Consider the following 13571-nt stretch of genomic DNA (forward strand, 5'->3'; position numbering starts at 1 on the left):
TTGCCCTCAAGGATCCAGGAGACCCGGGGAGATTTATGAAGTGACCACAGATAAATACATGCACACATGTGCGTGCACGTGCACACACGCGCACACACACACACACACACACACACACACACACACAGAGCAAAGTACCACGGCCGGAGGTGGTATAGCCTAATGGCTAGCATAAGAACCTGGGACTGGTTCATATTCTCACTTCACCACGTACCAGCTGGCTCACCTTAAAGTACTTAACTTCTTTCTCCCCACCTAGTTTCTTCATCTTAAAAAAAAAATGGGCAGGGAGGGAGAATAGCAGCGATACCCACTTCACGGGGCTCTGACAAAGATCAAATGAATTAATACTTGCAAAACACATATAATGGTGCCCTGGCACTTAGCACTGTTGTTTTTGTTAAGTAAATAAATCAAAAGGAAAATATTGACATATTTGACTGCATACCAATTTAAAATTTGCGTGCAGTGCCAGAGTCATAAATCAAGTTAAAAGATAGATTAAAAAATGAGGAAATATGTGCCATACACAGATAAAAAGGTTAATATTTTAAATTTATAGCCCCGACAACCAATGAGAAAAAAAAAAAAAGCATCACCCTAATGAGAAAGGGGCAAATCCACCAAAAGAGAAACAAAGATGATCATATACCCACGAAAAGAGGCTCCACCTCAGTAAAAGCAAATGTAAATTAAAGCAATTGTGAGATCTCATTTCAGCTATCAGATTGGCACAGGCCGAGAAAGAATAATCATACCAGGGTTGGTGTGGGTGTCCGAAAGATTGTGACTTGGCTCAACTGTTCAATTACAACTTAAACGAGCCCAGCCATTGACCCTAAGTTTCCAACCTCTAGGAATTTAGCCAAGGGAGATACCATAGCAAGGCTGTTAACATGCCCACCAGACTGCCTACCCCTGCGATCCAGTAAACGCCACACAGTGACTCAAGGGCCTGACACACACAGGAGACGCTCAGTCAGTACTTCCTGAAAACAAGCCCTGGAATGCGCAACATTGTATTTAGGGGGGGCTTGTTGGGACAGGGCTTAAAATCATGAAAACTCGGAAATTGCCAAAATAGGAGGCTACAAGCGTATTATTATCTTCTGTGGGGCCACCTTGGCCACCACACCCCCTTTGGTCCCCGCCATTTGCATTTTCCAGTCATTTTGAGTGAAGCCTTCCTGATTCAGGACCATCTTCACATTCTCATATACCATATGTGTGAAACAACTGGCAAACGTTTCATAAAGTAAGAGTTTGGGGGGAAATAAATACGTTGGCAAAGCTTTCCACCAAGTTGAAGTATTTTGTGATCGTTTCTACCACAAGGGACAAACCGATTCCTTTCTGAAAAGGAAAGGGCCAGGGCTCTGAGCGAACAAGAGAATTGCTAAGTATAACACACATTATACCCTGTGTTGTGGTGTCTTTTGTCTGGTTGTTTGAAGGCTTTCAGCGTATAGGTTTTCAGGATCCAACTTTCTCTACAAACTCTTACAAAGGTCCAAAGATAAGGGAAAATACTCTTAAGAGTTTGTGGGGGAGGGGGAAGATGGACTCTCTTTTCCCATTGATCCTCTATAACGATTTGTGCTTATAAAAGACCAGATGTGGTTACATCTCTCTCTCTCTTTTTTTTTTTTTTCCAGATCTGATAGAAAAATCTGTGTCCAGCTGAGGCACTCCACGTGGCCAGAATTACTTCTGCTTCTCCTGCCCTTCCAAGGGAGACTCTGGCAGTCAGAAGCTTGCCCTAGAAAAGGCTGCCAGTCTGTGCTCTTGAACTCCATTTATCTACAGTTGATTGTCGTTACTCGTGCAAGTTATGTTCTATAAAGTCTCCACAAACAACGAAGTAGCAAATACTGAACTATTGCTCCTAGGGGAAACACACGGTCAGGTTCCTGCGAGCTGCGGGTGACAGCATTTTTGTTAACCGATGAGTCTGTAACCACAGTTTGCTGTGTTTCCATTTAAAGACACCTTATTTAATATATATTGTTGATTCATTAACATGGAATTCACGGCCAACAGCGCTATAACTCATGTCTGAACAGAGATTCTCTAACAAGGCTTCTGTATTTTCTCCACAAGGCAATCAGCCTTCATGCACTCAGGAACACTAAACACTTCAGCCCTACGATTAGGTGCCATTTTAAACAGAAAAATCACCAGGGGGAAGGCACAGAAAGCATAGCCCAAGATAGACCACAGAACAGATACTTGTTTATGGCATGAGAGCTCAAACAACAAGTCACAAGCTGGGAAAGTAAGAGCCCACTGGGCAACTCAAATTTTTTGGTCGTTCTGCCAAAATATCCACAAGTGAGCATAAAAGCACCATGAGCATTTTTTTAATTTGGGGGTTACAAATAATTTTTAGCAAGGATGTGGATTTGCAAGGATGTGGAACACATGAATAATGACCAACCATATTTAACAAACACTTAACATGGCATGTATTGGGTGCCAGGCAGTATTCTTAAGGCTTTGCAAATATTGACTCATTTCGGCCTCGCATTAACCCTGTGAGGTAGGTACGACTATTATGCCCGTCTTATAAATAAACGAGGAACGTGAGGCACCGAGAGGTTTGGCCACCTGCCCCAGGCCATACAACTGGTAAGTGGTGGGCTGGGATTTGAACCCACACAGTCTGGCTCCAGAGTCTGGAGTCGGGTTGCAGGTAGGAGCCAAGGGAAGCTTCAGATCAATCCGCAGCCTTTGAATTTTTCTTGGAGACTCCCCTGCAGGTCAAGGACATGACGGATAAGAGTGGTGGGGTTCAAGAGAGGAAAAATGGTGAGCAGGAAGTAAAGGAGAAGGAAGGGAAGAGGGGCTTTTAAATAGAATGAAAAGGCGCTACTTACAAAGAGCCAAAGTGCAGCTTCTATGTCATAATCAATACTGTATGGTGTACCTTTGTAATAAAAAATAAATCAACTGGATGCTGAGCATCAAACAAATTATAAGTGCCCAGAGAGGCAAGGACCCTGTCTTCTACCTCTCTTCTGCTCATAGCATGTGGCATAGCGGTAATCAAAAATATTGATCGCTTAACAGGAAAAAAAAAAAAAATGCTTCTTTTTATTGTTCTTTCAAGCTGGTATCTAATAACTACACAGATCAGTCAAAGAAAAGTGGCCTCACTGGGGCGCCTGGGTGGCTCAGTCGGTTAAGCGTCATGATCTCACAGTTCGTGGGTTCGAGCCCCACGTCAGGCTCTGGGCTGACGACTCCGAGCCTGGAGCCTGCTTCGGATTCCGTGTCTCCCTCTCTCTCTGCCCCTCCCCAGCTCATGCTCTGTCTCTCTCTGCCTCTCAAAAATAAAGAAACGTAGTAATTAAAAAAAGAAAAGAAAAAAAATAGAAAAGCAGCATCATCAACCTTTTCCTCCTCCAAAGTTTTCAAGAGCTTTTATTGTTTTCCTGTCTTTACCGAGCACACCGAGTACCACAGTCTCTTGGGTTTCAGTTTCTACGTCCCGCCAAAGGCTTAACCAGGCCAAAAAATAACTTCTCTCGTTTTACTTTGTCAGAAGAATGTGAAAGAAGACAATTCATTCCTCTCTCGAAGACCGTCTCTTTAAAACAAAAGCAAAAGCTACAAAGTTGATGACGTCTCTGGGAAACGTTGCGGGGATTAAGATATCACCGATATATTTCCCTGCCGTACAAAATTCTTCTGGGGTGGGGTTAACAACCTTTCAACTTACTGCGACCGCCAAACCTATTCTCTATCGGACAGTGCAGTTCACCAACACTTTCTGTTTTGGAAGCCCCACTCCTTCCCAAAATAACCTCTCATGTGCCTTTAATATTTCGATTCAGGTGCAAGCAAACTGTGCCTGTAACTTGCGAGGCATGAGTACACGTGAGCACTCGGGTCTCATAAGGGGTGGGGGCTGGGAAGGAAGCAGCCAAATGGACTGCTGTCTCTCTGTGGGTGCACCAACAGCACCCAATGCCTCTGAGCTCGAAGACACGTGACTGTCACTGGCTTCAAAGATTTGGCCCCCAAACAACCAGGCGTCCTTTTTAAGTTGGCATTTCTTCCAGAGAGGAATACTGAACATCTTTCCTACATGCCTCACACAGTGCTAGGCCAGCTGTCTAACAATATGGATCCCGGAAGGGGGTGCTGCCCACGTTGGTGATGGCAGCCATTAGTGCCTGTTGCTCATAGGAAACGTCAAAGGGACCTTGGAACAGAGGCCCAGGCCATTGGCTGAGATCTCCCCGGGCAAGCGTCCATGCGCCTTGCGTGCCAGCAGAGGCTACCCGAGGACCAAGGTGGGCATGCCACGGTGTCCCGGACTTCCGGATGGCGTCCAGTCCCAGAGAGTGGATGTCAGAGCTCTCTGAAGGCTGCCCAGGCCAGGTTCAAAGGGAGGGATGAACCTCATGACATCCGTTCCTAAGAAATCCCACCTGCTATTGGCATGCCCGGGCTCTTCCTCACATACCGGCCTCCCAGGCAAGTCTCCAAAGGCATGGGGGGCAGGCAGCTGCAACAGTTTGCTTTCTCTCAATGATCTGAACTAGGAAGACGCTGAGTTGAGGAAGAAGTCATGGCCACTCCCCAAGCTCTGGACCCCCAGATGGCCGTGAGCCCGAAAGGTCATCAAACCACCCCTTTGTAGGAAAAACGTGGTTTTCTTTGGCCCTGGAAATCTGGCCTGGCAGATTTTCTGGAGTCCGTTGCTTCGTCCACACCCACCCACATCATATGGATGCTCCAGTCTGTAAAAATGCAAACCTCCTCGGAAACACGCTTCCCCCTCCAAACTCCGATGACGACCCCTGGCCAGAAAAGCCTGTCGCCGTGTGAGTGCCCGGCACAGCGACTCCCCAGCTTGCTGCGTCTGAATAACTTGAATATCAAACCCAGCACAAAGGGAATAACACACAGCAGTTGCTGGAAAAAAAAAAAAAAGCTCACTCCATCCACTTCATTCTCTGCGGCCGATGCAACTGAAAGATTTTTTTTTTTTTTTGGTGTTTTAATACACGAAAAACTTCTCATTTCAGCTTGGGGTGCAAAAGGCATCTGAAATGTGAGAGTCCCTGGACCAGCCCCGGGATAGAAAGGAAAGGTTTCAGTGAAATATCAAAGCAACACAGACCTGAAGGGGAGCGGGCTACCCGATATGGAGGCAGCCAACTGCCAAACTGTCATTTTGCTCAGCGGCTGAACAGAAGGCTCCAGTAATGACAACCACAAAACGCATTTAAAGTCTGAAAAGGTGACTAATGAGCTCATTCATGCTGGCTATAAATTATTCACTACAACACTGATCCCACTCAAGACAAACAGTAAAGTAAACTTTAAACACAGACATCGCCAGCCTCCAAAGGAGAGCAAGTTACGTCTGTTGAAACTTTTCACAATGAGAGCGATACTGGGCTCTCCTTCGTCCATTATCACGTTCATTCTTCTGTTTACTTTTTTTTTTTTTTTACTGCCTTTAATCAAGTTTAAGCAGACACAGCTGTTACACATTTATTTCTGTTGAGTTTTTTCTTTCCATTAGTTATTACGAGCAATCATGATGCTCTAAAAATAGCAGCAAATTATATTCTCTAGAAATTGAGGGCTGACCTTAAAATGAAGCCCAGGTCTTCAGAAAGAATATTCACATGCACATGTTGGATGAGTGACAGCTCTGCACGGCTCTGCACAAAGGCGAGACAAAAGTGCAGAGTATCTCCCACTCCTGGAGAGCTTTTCAGTTTGCTTCCAAATTTCCCTTTGGCTCTGGCGGAAGGGGGGGTTGCTTCAAAACCTTACAGCACAGAACCTGCTTCCAGTGGTCACGTTTGGGTGGAGATTTCCATGAAAACCCATCATCTTCACAGAGTAAGAGTTCTCATTGAGACTTCTCCTTACAGAGAAACCCGGCAACAGGTTTGTTTGAAAACCCACCATGTTGCTGCAGACTCCTCTGTTGAGCTTCCTGTTTAATATTAAATACAGAATTTTAGCTCTTCTGTTTTTCTAGACTGTGCTATATTTGCTACTACTACCACTACGGAAAGCATTATGACTGTGGAGACGTCGTCACATGTTTCTTGAACCTTTTTTTTTTTTTTAATCTTAGGGTCTATTTCCAAGACGCAGAGTTAAGAGGTTCAAACCTGCCCTAGTCAACTTTTTAAAAATAGTCCCCAAATAAGTACTTACATTAGCTCTTGGTCAGATCGCTGAACATTCTGTATTTTTAAACTGCTTTGAATGCTTTGAAAAGGAGCCACAGAAAAGCCACAGAAAACACTCATATTCAAATCCCACCAGATGGAGGTTCTGACTAACCAAAAGTGAAAGCAGAAAGGTCGGAGGCTGAGATGCACCCTGGGCACACCTCGAGATTACAGGAAAAAGTGAATGGTTTGGGGCCTGCGGAATCTTGCATAACGTATGAGAAATAACGCATATAAGGCAAAGGGAGACCGGGGCCTTTGACTTCAACCCCAGACCAAGCCGAGCTCCGCGTCCATTTAAGGAAAATCTTTCACATTGTTTTCAGTTTCTTGCACAAGAACTAAAGGCTTGTCCGGCCATTTCTGTTGTCTGAAATGCAACGCGATTTTTCTTGTAAGTAGAGAAAGGAGTCTTGCAATATTTATAGCAAAGTACTTTGCCACCTACCGACGCAATCTGGTTGGTCTTCACGTGTTCGGCATGTTTTTGCTTAGAAGCCATTCTTTTGGTCCTCTGTGCAAGAGTTCTTGCAGTTTTGTTTTGGTTTTTGTTTTTTGTTTGTTGGTTGGTTTTTTTAATCAGACGATGTGTAAAAACCCAATTCCAACCAAAGAAATGGAAAAGCCCGACGTGGCATTCCATTGAACACTCGGCTGCCCTCCAGCCCTCCACTAACTCAATTCCTGTCATCTCTCTGTAGAATGGAGCAAAATAATGGGCAAAATACTGCTTTCAAATCCAGCCACACGTGGGTCCTTCCCTGGTACCGCGTCTGACACACAGAGATCGCCTCTCCCTTCGTTGGTGGGAAACCCGGCTGGTCCGCCATGTTCTTAGCACCATGGCCCTCCTCTAGTTTCCTGGGGAGGACCGAAGGTAATGTGAACTCTGCCTGGGGATCTTCAAGGCTCCTGCACAACAACAGCCAAAACAGCGAACACCAAGTACCCAGCTGGTGCAATCCAAGGAATTAGAAGACGTGCATAACAACACCACGTTCCCAGGCGCTTCCGACTCTGCAGGAGCGTTGCCTGCGTGATTTCTTTCTTCCTTCCGCCACCTTTATGAGGCAGGTACCGTCACCCTCTTACAGATGAGGATGCTGAGCTTACAGAAATGAAGGCCATTTGCCGGCAATGCTTGTAGAGCAGGACCGAAAAGGTATGACCCCATGAGTTTCGGGCCCACAGAGCCCACCCTCATAGCCGCTGCATTCTCTAACCTGTTTACACCACCCATACCTAATTCCCAAGATCGCAGAAATGCAGCGTTACGCGCACGGTCTATACCCTGGGCTGCTTTGTCGGAGAATTTGGGGGATCGTTTGATCTGGGTTTTTCGCGCATTTTTCAAATGGGCCACGGACCGTGACACTCCTTCTTGTCTTCCCAGGCCCAGCTCCTGATGCTCCCAGAGAACATGGCCACCGCTCACTGAACAGACAAACATATCTACAAAAGACCCAGGGCGATGGTCATACGCCAGCACTGTGCTCCCACATGAATCGTGAAGCACAACGGTTGCGAAAACAACAGCAACCAATAACTCGTGACGGTGACAACTCCAGGGGCCAGGCCTGAAACTCCAAGTCTATCCCCATGTCCCACTTGGACGGACCCGCAGAAGGCACAAGCACTCTGAAGGTGCCCGTTATGCAACTCATAGACCAGTCTACCCTCTCTCTCTCCAAGCCGCTCCCTCCCCCTCCCCCAATCCAACAAATGAACCTTTTCTCAATAGCCCACAACCATCAAGGTCAAGATCTGACAGTGTCACCTCAAGCCAATGCTGCCAGAGCACAGACATTTCACTAGAAACCATTTCTGAACTCTCTCTGTTGCACTTTGCCCACTAAGTGAGGTAGTTACTGCCTGCCGGTTTAGAAACACCACTGCCCAGCCCACCAGAACTGTCTTCCAAAATCTCAGTTACAGAGGATTAGATCAAGGCACAGATCAAGCTCAGGCAACTCTATAAACACGTTCAAGAATCAGCAAGCCACAATGAACATATACTGACTGCACTACTCATCAGACTAACTTTTCCCCATGGATCCTGGACAGAAGGGTAACCCCCCCCCCAATCGAGGCAGCCCCTGTGCCCCCACAGGTGCTCCAGAATCTTCACAAAGCCCCACGCACTGGAGATGGGGGGCAGACCGCCTCTCCGGCACCCAAGCCGGAGATCTTCACATCCATGGCATTCCCACAGAGATTTGGGTACCAAGGCCGAGGAGTTCATTCCGTCATAAACCGGCCCCGTATGCTTCCTTGCAAGCTTTCCCAGTGCCACGACTGGAATCTTGTCTCAAGACTAGCCAAAGGCTCTGCAAAAAGTGGATGAAGCAGAAAGCTGAGGTCTGTGGTTGCAATCCCGAGAAACCCTCGGCTATCCACAGGGATCTGATCCCACTGCCATTGGGAGTCTCCCTGGCTTCTGCCAACACCAGCTCCCTCTGGATCCAAATTCAATCTCTCTCAGCTTCCTTGTGATACCAGCATCAGAGCAAACCATTACCAGTGATTATGGTAAGAAAAAGAGGCCCCGCACAGACCTTCCCGGATCTCTCGTGAATGAACAACCAAGGTGCGTTTTCTGCGCAAAAGCTACGCTTACCAAGTCAGGGCCGGTTTTTTCGGCCATTTTCTAGGGCTCCTCCCTCCCATCCTCCATGGCTCATTTTCTAGATCAAAATCGACAACTCATGAGTAGGAAGAAAGTCACTAAGGCTGACTGCCCCGAATTATCATTTAATCTCAACAGAACTATTTATTTACTAATTGCATTCTTGGCCTGACAGCACTGGCCAGAAAAAGATTTGTTTATTCATTACAAAAACCAATTAATGTAAAGAGGAAATAAAATCTTAAAGGTTACCCTTGGGAAGGACTTTACCAACAGTGTCGGATGAGCTCCTCGTTGAAGGAGGCAAATGAAGCCCAAAGAAGTGAAGTGACTTAGGGCCACATGTCAGAATGCACACTGGTAGTTTCCATGCCAGTGTTCAACAGGGTCCCAAACTTTCAGTACTGTGGTGTGTGTGGCCTGACCCCACTGTCGGCTCCAGAGGTGATGGGTGGGCATTAGAGAACGGGAAGGCCCCTCTCGGACCCAGTGCACAGGCCAACACTCTGTCGTTCAGACACTGGAAGTGGCCCTTCTGTCATTTGCAGCCCCAGCAGATACCCACGCAGAGTTAGAGGCAACTCAGATTTCCCTGTGCGCAGATAGCTCCCCTACAGGAGAGCCTTTAACGTTACAAAACAGATAAAACCGTATTTTGACAAATTTTTGTGGCTGGACCTGATAAGGATCAAAAGATTTGGGGGAAACGTAGGAAATTAAACACTATCACTGAGCTCTTTAAAAAGTATGGTTTAATGGGTAACTGTGGCCGTATTAACAGAATATTACTGCTGAATGAAGAATTCACGAACGGAGAAAACTGTAGAGAATTCGTTGCTAATGAGGGAGGGAAGTTCTAGTTATAACTTGAGACAAAACCTGACTCCCACTTAGGTCTCGGACTTGGACCCAAAGCTGGGCCCATTCCCAACTTCCGGGGGGCAGTGTCCCAATTTTCGATCTCCGAGTGTCCGGCTCCAAATCGGAGCCAATGGAGGGGCGATGCCAGTCTCGATGGCTATGTTTATTGAGTAGCTACTAGATGAAGATACTGAGCTGCATCCTATCTGCTTTGTGTCATCAAATGCCCCCACCAATCAACAGGAGAGAGGCTGATCAGAGTAGACAGTTAGCAAATGATACTGAAGGAGAGATCGTCGCACACACTGAACTCGTGCAAGATTATATTTCTTGTCAATGAGAACACGTTCTTTAGAAATCCTAAAACTAAAAAATTGAAAAGATGAATGTCAAATATAATAATCCAATGGGCTCTGACTGACATGTTTTGAGGAGAAGGATTTATCCACAGACACTGAGGCTTAAAGCACCCCTCGCTCACACAGCCCCTTCCACGGCCGGGAGGGACCCCAGAAAACGGTGAATGAGCACCTTCTTGATTTAAGCTTAATCACTGCACAAAAACACTTAAATGTCCTGAAACCTTATGGCTCCGGTATGCAAGAAACCTGAGGGAGGTTCCCCCACATTTGACTGCAATGCTAAAACTCTACGTGGCATTACCAATAACCACTTGCGAAGCAAACAAGCTTTTTTTCCTAATCCATCAAGAATAGAAAACAGGTCCCAACCAACCATGCTAGAGAAGTGCGTGTACTACCTTGCTATTCTTGAGGGAAAATGGCATTCCAAAATCACCGTCCTCTGAGGAAGTGATCAAGAGGTCCACAGCCCCAAAAGATGTACAAGAGAAGTCACGCAAACCAACACGAGACAGCTGATTACTGACAATACTGTGCTATTTTTCGGATTTGTGATGTTCGGGACGTCAGTGTTGGGTGTTTTCTTTAAGATTTTAGTTTTAAGTAACCTCTACACCCAACGTGGGGCTCGGACTTACAACCCCGAGATCAAGAGTCACACGCTCTACCGACTGGGCCAGGCACGCGCCCCTGGGATGTCAGCTTTTTAAACACATACTTTTTTAATGTTTTCTTTCATCGTTTGAAATACGTGCTCATTCTTAAGCCTGGTTTTATATTTGTAATTTTACACTTTTATGTCTCAAAGCGGGCTCCCACGTTGAAGAGATGGCAGGCCACGCAGAACGTGCATCTGCCCCACACACATGCCTGCCGGGAGCCGGTCACAGCTTTTCGCAGACCCTCGCCCGGCAGCTCGTGGCTTTTTGAGGCAGGTGCTGTTGCCACCATTTTACAGGTGAGGGATCGGGGCCTCAAGCAGGTGAAAATGACTACCAAAAGTCACCGGCAGAAAAGTGGCAGTCTTAACCCGGCAGTCTGATCCAAAGGGCGCCTAGGCAGGTGCCATCCTGTCCCTGCCGGTTCTGCTCCTTCTTGGCCTGCCCACTCCCGCTGAGACAAGAAAGGGCCACCCTTCTGTGACATGGGTGTGCCTTCCTGGCCTCTGGCTGCGGGAGCTCGCCAGTGCGGCTTGGGAAGAAGGGGCTATCCCACACCCCGCGGGCGGACAGAGCCCTATTTCGGTTCCCTGCAGAGCTGAGGGTTTAATCCTTGTCGATGGGGCAGGAGCGGGGCTCTGCGTTGGGTCACCTTGGGGCCGCAACCTCTTGGTCAGTGACCAGCCGTGTCCTTGGATAGTGTCTATGGTTCAGGTGGTGCTGATGAGGCTGCAGCCAGGCAGGGACGGGGACAGTGGGTCCACGTGTCCGAGCCTCGGTGAGGGCGGGAGGCTGACTGCTTTAGGGAGGGACCCAAGGAGAGAGGACGGAGCGCTGGTCTGACGGCAGGAAAGGGAGCCCTGAACTGAGGGGGGAAGTATAGCTGTGGTCTCAGCTCCCCTTTCTCCCCAACCTGGCTCCTCCTCAAGGTCCCACCCCAGCCACCGGCCCCCTCTTCTCTCTCCGTTCAGAACAACTGCATCATCTGCATGATGCTCAGGGTCTGATGAACTTCCCTGCTGACTCAGTTTTGGGTCTCAAGGACCTGGTGCCCCCTGTGAGGCCCTGAACCCTCCACATCAGTCCTCCCTGTGCTCAGGACAGGACCTGCTGGGTTTTGGTACCATTTTATGTTTAAAAAAAAAAGAAAGAAAGAAAGAAAGAAAGACGAAACTGAGAGCCCCTGGCTGGCTCAGTCGGTGGAGCATGTGACTCTTGATCTCGGGGTGGTGTGTTCAAGCCCCACATTGGGCATAGAGATTACTTTATTTGTTTTCATTCATTCATTAATTTATTTATTTTGAGAGAGAGAGCATAAGCAGGGGAGGGGCAGAGCGAGACAGAGAGAGAGAATCCCAGGCAGGCTTTGTGCTAGCAGTGTGGAGCCCCGATGGTTCAGGGTGCAATCCCAGGAACCATGAGATCATGACCTGAGCCGACATCAAGAGTCCGAGGCTGAACGCGCTGAGCCACCCAGGTGCCCCGTAGCGATTACCTTTTCAAAAAAGATGTCGCCGCATGGCAGTGTGCACTTTACCCTCTTGGAGCAGTGAGGAACCCAGGGAAGCAGCAGAAGCCAAGATCTTGGATTTTCCCATTAAAATAGCGTTACTGGTCATTATGCGCCCCCCCTCCCAGGGTCACCACTCTACTCCCCCCACCAGCTTGAGGGTCTATATATGCAAAGTCCCAGAGAGAGAGAGAGAGAGAGAGATGCCCACTTCCCAATCACAGATGGGCTGTGCTAACAAATCTAGAGAACTAAAGTGTCCTGAGAGGGAGGGAGGGGCAGAGGTGGGCGGAGCACTGGAGGCCCCTCCACCTTCCTCACAGGTGAGGCCTCTCCCAAGACCCACCCTGCACACGGAGGCGGGGAGGGGCAGCGTTAGCCCCCCTGTCCCGAGGTTGGTGTCTCAGCACCAATGGAGGCTAGTTACCCAGGGGGCTGTGACCAGCTGATTTTTCCGATGGCGCTCAACATTCAAGTCGTCCAACCTTCCCTTCCAAAATCCCAAGCTCATCACACCCCTTCCAGGCAGTAATATTTCTCACTGCAAATTAAAATACACGAGCCTTCTGATTTGCTACACCTGTCCCGTGAGCTCAGTTAACAGGTGCACCTTGGGAACCACGTGTGCTCCTCCGGGCTAAGGGCAGTTCGTGGAGGTGACATGACACAGGGGCTCGCCTTCACCTCACCCAATAGTGCTGTCAGCCAGAATGACCCCCGGGGACACGGCTACCTTCTGAGCAAGCTACACAGGCAGAGTCCGTGCCCAGCAGATGGCAAGTGTTGGAAATCTTGGTCGAGGGAGGGATGGAATGAGGGACTGCTCGGTCTGCCCTGGGAAGGGATGCATCCATCAGAAGGGACACACTTGAACTTCTCTGACTGCCATAACATCCATTTAAAAGATGAGAGGCAGTGCTCCCTTCGGCAGCCTACATATAAAATTGGGACAATACAGAGATGATTAGCAAGGTCCTTGTGCAAGGCTGACACACAAATTTGTGAAGCGTTCCAGATTTTTATGTTAACTAACTGGAAGTAAAATAAAAACTAACCAGCTAAGTAAATAAATAAAAGACAAGAGCCAGGCGGCAGGGTGGGTGAGCACACAGGCCATTTGCAGCCTTTGCCAAGCCATGAGGACTTAGGCAAGTCATTTCACCTCTTAGTGCCTTACTGTCCTCACCTGCAAAATGGGGATGTAATAGGGCCAGCCTCGGAGGGTGGGCAGGGAGGAGGGTTAAATAAACTGACATATGTAAATACCCACAGGTATGCATAGCTCAGGCTGAATGCCATGCAAGTATTTACTACTATTATGTAGAAAAGAAAAGACAGAATTAGAAC

General features: G+C 47.8%; 1 protein-coding gene and 1 non-coding gene across 4 annotated transcripts in view; one reads left to right on the plus strand and one right to left on the minus strand.

Annotated features, from left to right (window-relative positions):
• FOXN3 (forkhead box N3) overlaps nucleotides 1-13571 on the minus strand; it is a 400702-nt gene that overhangs the window by 233933 nt on the left and 153198 nt on the right. The gene's annotated exons all lie outside the window — the stretch shown is intronic.
• LOC122469691 lies at nucleotides 13142-13245 on the plus strand. Its single transcript, XR_006293586.1, has one exon. It is a non-coding gene; the product is annotated as a U6 spliceosomal RNA (small nuclear RNA).

This window comes from Prionailurus bengalensis, chromosome B3, assembly GCF_016509475.1.
Source record: "Prionailurus bengalensis isolate Pbe53 chromosome B3, Fcat_Pben_1.1_paternal_pri, whole genome shotgun sequence".
NCBI lineage: Eukaryota > Metazoa > Chordata > Mammalia > Carnivora > Felidae > Prionailurus > Prionailurus bengalensis.